This window comes from Danio rerio, chromosome 4 (genome assembly GCF_052040795.2).
Source record: "Danio rerio strain M-AB ecotype USA chromosome 4, GRCz13ab, whole genome shotgun sequence".
NCBI classification, from domain to species: Eukaryota; Metazoa; Chordata; class Actinopteri; order Cypriniformes; family Danionidae; genus Danio; species Danio rerio.
In genome coordinates, this window is record NC_141024.2 from 74,620,063 (window position 1) to 74,627,500 (window position 7,438).

A 7,438-nucleotide genomic window follows, 5' to 3' on the forward strand; every position below is an offset into this window, starting at 1 on the left:
TAATGCTCGAACCAGTTACCTTCTAGCTATGAGGAGACAGTGGTAACCACTGAGCCACCGTGTCGCCCTAGTTCTTGCAGTTTGTATCTTGTTTATTGTTTGCAGCTCCTCATTTGAGTTTAACTGTATTATCTGTCTATTAGTGAAGGTGTTTGGTGATCACTCTCCTATTTAATCAATATATCTGTTAATCTGTCTTTATTCACATAGATTAAAATCATAGTTAAGGCAGTGTGTTTATTGATGCTGTGGTTGTATATAGAGTGGTCAGTGATTGAAATGGTTGTAAAAGCTTGTCTAAATTGCGGTAAGATGAGAACAGGACAGCTTTAATGAAAGGTTTGGATTATATGATGATCACTCATTTACAGATGTTTTACACCCTTTATCGTCGTCATTTCTCAAAATGTTCAGAACAATACGATAATAAGTCAGTGTGAGTTTTCTGCAGAGTAAAACAGAAACACAGCTCATTTTCCTCTAGTCGTCCTTTAACCAGCTGATGAGACCTGCACTGTTTTAAATGCCTTTTATTTCCTTTATTAAGAAAAGATTCTGTAGATATCTGAACACAACTTCTGGGAGAACATAATGTTTCATTAAACTATTTCTGTGGGCAGAAAACAAATCTGCAAATAGGATTTTTCTAATATAAATGTTGTTATATATGATTTATCCTTGATATTTAGATCTGCAGGAGAACAAGATTCATGATTATACATCTTTTCCCTCTTGATAAGATGAAATAGTTTAGTGGAAACACAATAAATGAAGCTGAATATATTATTTAAAGGCACGGATGTCGTGTGCAGAGGTAAACTGGGTTCATTTAGGGTTTATAGTGACACTTATGATCTTTTCCTTATCCAGATATTCTTCATTATTAAAATAATATTTTACTCATTTTATTGCTTGTGAACGACTGAACCACAATCTGTGGAGACACTTTTAGATGTAGTGAGAAGACTACACGGCAAATTCATTGGTGTTAAAGTTCAAGTGTTGTGGTAATTCAGAGTAAAGTGTTAAAATTCTAGAGTTAGATAAAGGTAAAATAACCCTCTCGGCGTTAGAAGCTGATTTGCCTCCTTGTCATTCAGAGGAACATGTATCTACCTTTGTAGAAAACCCCTGTTTTTAAGAAACTAATCAGAGTGTCTGATCTCGCCCTACACCCTCATTCACCCGGCCCTTACACTAGTCAATTAGTTTAGTCCACTGGACAGAGTGAATGACCACAAATAAGTGAATTCAGACACCTGCTGATGAACACCTGCTGTTAACAAGCACAATCACTGAAGGAAGAAGAAACTGAAGGAAGAAATCAAACTACAGACACAGCGTCACACCAAAGCAACTGAACTCAAACAGAGGATTAAACAACTCAATCAAATAACAGCATTAGCAGCTTCACTGAGTACAGCTTGACTTCATTTCTGTAAGAATATTTGACAATCAACCGAGGTTTATATTTATTAAAGATATTTAATTTGACCTCACCATCATGGAGATCAGCAAATGTTTCTCTGACTGTTATAGCTGTGTTTCTAAAACGCATCAGTTATAGCGATGTGAAAGCCGATGTGCTGAGGAAGATTCAGACACTGAGTGTAGAGTTATGACCGACCTGATGAGCAGAAAGACTGAACTCAAGCTCTCTGTTCAAGACTGGCTGTGTATTCTGGAGCTTTCTCTCACACACACACACACACACACACACACACACACACACACGCACACACACACACTGCTGTTACCACAACACAATTTTTTTTATTAACAAGAACCAGCATGTAGTTTTCTAACACAACAAAATCAACAGAGGAGAGGGTATATGATTATTAAATTACACAAATATAATAAAAACATTAGTTTTTTCAATTTTAGTTATCACCAAGAGTTATTAAGTGCTGTTTTACTACAGGAAATGCACATGTAACGCTTCTCTTCCTGATGACACAAATCACTCAGGCGGACACAGAGAACTGCATTCTGCGTTGTTTATTCTGTAACAGAAATATACATCCTCTGGCAACAGTATGCATTTAAACATGCATCTAAAAAACCCCAAACAAATAGTAAGAAATCCCCCTGCACATATTAATGTCATCATTCCAGCTACACACAGCATGAGCAAATTTAACCACACAAAGTAGGTCACACACGGCAATCACTCGACAGATTTGATCTAAAACATCACGTAATGTTCATATTGGGCTTGTATGTGTTATTAATATGTGTTAAAATACTAAACTTGTCACATTTAGCTGGAGCACATTTTACCAACCGCCTTCCCGTATTGGCATGCACTAAATTCCAGGGGTTTCATTACCACGACGTAAAATGGGCGTGGCTCGGTCGGTGTTTGGGAAACGCCCCCTTAAAAAAAAAACAATACTGAGAGGTCACCGATCATGCGCAGTACAGGTTCTTTTTTAGCGCGGTCATTTCAAACAGGATGATTATGGATAAAGAACCTACCGCGGTGGATAACGAGGGAAAAAAACAATCATACAGGTTATTTTTTTGTTGTTATAATGTTATATTTTAAAGATTTCATTAGCAAGAACAGCTGACCTCGTTTTACTCCGTTTTACTGTCTCTGGGCTTTTGTACTTCCATTTTAAACCAAATAATAATGGTTGTGGTAAGATTAACCGTGTTTTTGTAGTTTAAAATATGGTATTCAGTCATGTTTAAACAAATAAATACCACATTTTCTGTAATAAATCGTGGTTAATTTTTCTTTCTCGATCTTAGTTAATTAACATAACTCATATTTATTTTCTATTTTTATTTAAAGTCATCATACACAAAACACCTGGGATCAGGACAGGTATCTGATGTTATCTAATTTAAAAGTGATCATACATGAAACCCCTGGGATCAGGACAGGTTTCTGATGTTACTGTATATAAAAGTGATCATACATGAAACCCCTGGGATCAGGACAGGTATCTGATGTTAATGTATATAAAAGTGATCATACATGAAACACCTGGGATCAGGACAGGTATCTGATGTTACTGTTTATAAAAGTGATCATACATGAAACACCTGGGATCAGGACAGGTATCTGATGTTAATGTATATAAAAGTGATCATACATGAAACACCTGGGATCAGGACAGGTATCTGATGTTACTGTTTATAAAAGTGATCATACATGAAACCCCTGGGATCAGGACAGGTATCTGATGTTAATGTATATAAAAGTGATCATACATGAAACACCTGAGATCAGGACAGGTATCTGATGTTAATGTATATAAAAGTGATCATACATGAAACACCTGAGATCAGGACAGGTATCTGATGTTAATGTATATAAAAGTGATCATGCATGAAACACCTGAGATCAGGACAGGTATCTGATGTTACTGTATTTAATATAAAAGTGATCATACATGAAACCCCTGGGATCAGGACAGGTATCTGATGTTACTGTATATAAAAGTGATCATACATGAAACCCCTGGGATCAGGACAGGTATCTGATGTTACTGTATATAATATAAAAGTGATCATACATGAAACACCTGGGATCAGGACAGGTATCTGATGTTAATGTATATAATATAAAAGTGATCATACATGAAACACCTGGGATCAGGACAGGTATCTGATGTTACTGTATATAATATAAAAGTGATCATACATGAAACCCCTGGGATCAGGACAGGTATCTGATGTTAATGTATATAAAAGTGATCATACATGAAACACCTGGGATCAGGACAGGTATCTGATGTTAATGTATATAAAAGTGATCATACATGAAACCCCTGGGATCAGGACAGGTATCTGATGTTACTGTATATAATATAAAAGTGATCATACATGAAACACCTGGGATCAGGACAGGTATCTGATGTTACTGTATATAAAAGTGATCATACATGAAACACCTGGGATCAGGACAGGTATCTGATGTTAATGTATATAAAAGTGATCATACATGAAACACTTGGGATCAGGACAGGTATCTGATGTTACTGTTTATAAAAGTGATCATACATGAAACCCCTGGGATCAGGACAGGTATCTGATGTTACTGTATATAATATAAAAGTGATCATACATGAAACCCTTGGGATCAGGACAGGTATCTGATGTTACTGTATATAAAAGTGATCATACATGAAACACCTGGGATCAGGACAGGTATCTGATGTTAATGTATATAATATAAAAGTGATCATACATGAAACACCTGGGATCAGGACAGGTATCTGATGTTAATGTATATAAAAGTGATCATACATGAAACACCTGAGATCAGGACAGGTATCTGATGTTAATGTATATAAAAGTGATCATACATGAAACCCCTGGGATCAGGACAGGTATCTGATGTTACTGTATATAAAAGTGATCATACATGAAACCCCTGGGATCAGGACAGGTATCTGATGTTACTGTATATAATATAAAAGTGATCATACATGAAACACCTGGGATCAGGACAGGTATCTGATGTTACTGTATATAATATAAAAGTGATCATACATGAAACCCCTGGGATCAGGACAGGTATCTGATGTTAATGTATATAAAAGTGATCATACATGAAACCCCTGAGATCAGGACAGGTATCTGATGTTACTGTATATAAAAGTGATCATACATGAAACCCCTGGGATCAGGACAGGTATCTGATGTTAATGTATATAAAAGTGATCATACATGAAACCCCTGAGATCAGGACAGGTATCTGATGTTACTGTATATAAAAGTGATCATACATGAAACACCTGAGATCAGGACAGGTATCTGATGTTACTGTATATAATATAAAAGTGATCATACATGAAACACCTGGGATCAGGACAGGTATCTGATGTTACTGTATATAATATAAAAGTGATCATACATGAAACACCTGGGATCAGGACAGGTATCTGATGTTAACTAATATAAAAGTAATTATACATGAAACCCCTGGCATCAGGACAGGTATCTGATGTTACTGTATATGATATATAAAGTATTTGACACAAAAGCCGTAGGATCGGGACAGGTATCTTAAGTTATAACAGTATTAATGTAATCTGAGAGGTATCTTAAGTTAATTTGTTTAATATAACACACTGACTTCACATGAAACACCTGCGATCAGGACAGCTATTTAGTACTGCATATAAAAGGCATTTGACACGAAACCCCAGCGAATACGTACAGGTATCTGAATCTAACGGCTGTTTTCACAATCTGCGCATGATCCGTGACCTATGCAAATTCACAGATAGGCCACGCCCACCCGATGACGTAGTAGCGGTTACGCTGTACTGAAACCCCTGGAAAAAAGTGCCTGCCGTTTCAGTACAGCGTAACCGCTACTGCGTCATCGGGTGGGCGTGGCCTATCTGTGAATTTGCATAGGTCACGGATCATGCGCAGATTGTGAAAACAGCCGTTTGATTCAGATACCTGTACGTATTCGCAGGGCTTTCGTGTCCAATGCCTTTTATATGCAGTACAAAATAGCTGTCCTGATCGAAGGTGTTTCATGTGAAGTCAGTGTATGTTATATTAAACAAATAAACTTAAGATACCTCTCAGATTACATTAATACTGTTATAACTTAAGATACCTGTCCCGATCCCAGGGCTTTTGTGTCAAATACTTTATATATCATATACATTAACATCAGATACCTGTCCTGATCCCAGGTGTTTCATGTATGATCACTTTTATATTATATACAGTAACATCAGATACCTGTCCTGATCCCAGGTGTTTCATGTATGATCACTTTTATATACAGTAACATCAGATACCTGTCCTGATCCCAGGTGTTTCATGTATGATCACTTTTATATACAGTAACATCAGATACCTGTCCTGATCCCAGGTGTTTCATGTATGATCACTTTTATATACAGTAACATCAGATACCTGTCCTGATCTCAGGGGTTTCATGCATGATCACTTTTATATACATTAACATCAGATACCTGTCCTGATCTCTGGTGTTTCATGTATGATCACTTTTATATTATATATATTAACATCAGATACCTGTCCTGATCCCAGGTGTTTCATGTATGATCACTTTTATATACAGTAACATCAGATACCTGTCCTGATCTCAGGTGTTTCATGTATGATCACTTTTATATACAGTAACATCAGATACCTGTCCTGATCCCAGGTGTTTCATGTATGATCACTTTTATATTATTTAACATCAGATACCTGTCCTGATCCCAGGTGTTTCATGTATGATCACTTTTATATACAGTAACATCAGATACCTGTCCTGATCCCAGGTGTTTTGTGTATGATGACTTTAAATAAAAATAGAAAATAAATATGAGTTATGTTAATTAACTAAGATCGAGAAAGAAAAATTAACCACGATTTATTACAGAAAATGTGGTATTTATTTGTTTAAACATGACTGAATACCATATTTTAAACTACAAAAACACGGTTAATCTTACCACAACCATTATTATTTGGTTTAAAATGGAAGTACAAAAGCCCAGAGACAGTAAACCGGATTAAAACGAGGTCAGCTGTTCTTGCTAATGAAATCTTTAAAATATAACATTATAACAACAAAAAAATAACCTGTATGATTGTTTTTTTCCTTCGTTATCCACAGCGGTAGGTTCTTTATCCATAATCATCCTGTTTGAAATGACCGCGCTAAAAAAGAACCTGTACTGCGCATGATCGGTGACCTCTCAGTATTGTTTTTTTTTTAAGGGGGCGTTTCCAAAACACCGACCTAGCCACGCCCATTTTGCGTCGTGGTAATGAAACCCCTGGAATTTAGTGCATGCCGTACTGAAACCCCTGGAAAAAAGTGCCTGCCTTCCTGTATTCAGCAACCATTTCCTGCGGTAGGCGGGGCTTTGCAGGTGAAAGGTGAAAGAAACAATTACACACTGTTGCCACAAGAGGTCTCTCAACAACCACAAAATAAACAAAATAGCCCATTCTGGTGAAAGACAATTAAACATTATTTTAACCCTGTTACACATATATACACACATTTATATGCACATATGTTAAAGGAGGAGCATATGCTGACTGTTTTACTTGCTTTTCTATTTTCAGACTTAGAAATCACTTTTATATTCATTTGAATCTCTTTTTCTAGCATCATGAAGAGAGGTTTTGCTTTTCCTAAACTTTTATTTATGCATGTGAAGTTTACATAATAATATAATAAAGTTTATAATAAAACCAGCATCTTTTAAAGAGCGATGCTCAACATAAAAACCCGAAATCACATGTTCATAAGTAGGAAAATGATGTTAAATTTAATGAGCAATAAAAGCTTCAACATTAATCCAGAAATATGGAGTAAATTGGCAAAACCAGAATCAATGTGAAAATAACTTCATTAAAGCTTTCAGAAAAACAGCATTCAGACTCAATATCAGTTTTACACAGACATTTTTAATGGGATAAACTCTATGAAGTC

The 7,438-nt window shown here is 36.0% G+C and overlaps 1 protein-coding gene and 1 pseudogene across 3 annotated transcripts in view; both read right to left on the reverse strand.

Annotated features, from left to right (window-relative positions):
* Positions 1-7,438, reverse strand: part of LOC141381860 (NACHT, LRR and PYD domains-containing protein 3-like) — a 124,239-nt pseudogene that overhangs the window by 54,049 nt on the left and 62,752 nt on the right. The gene's annotated exons all lie outside the window — the stretch shown is intronic.
* The window catches only part of LOC147845313 (NACHT, LRR and PYD domains-containing protein 3-like), an 82,561-nt gene that overhangs the window by 54,049 nt on the left and 21,074 nt on the right, over positions 1-7,438 (reverse strand). The gene's annotated exons all lie outside the window — the stretch shown is intronic.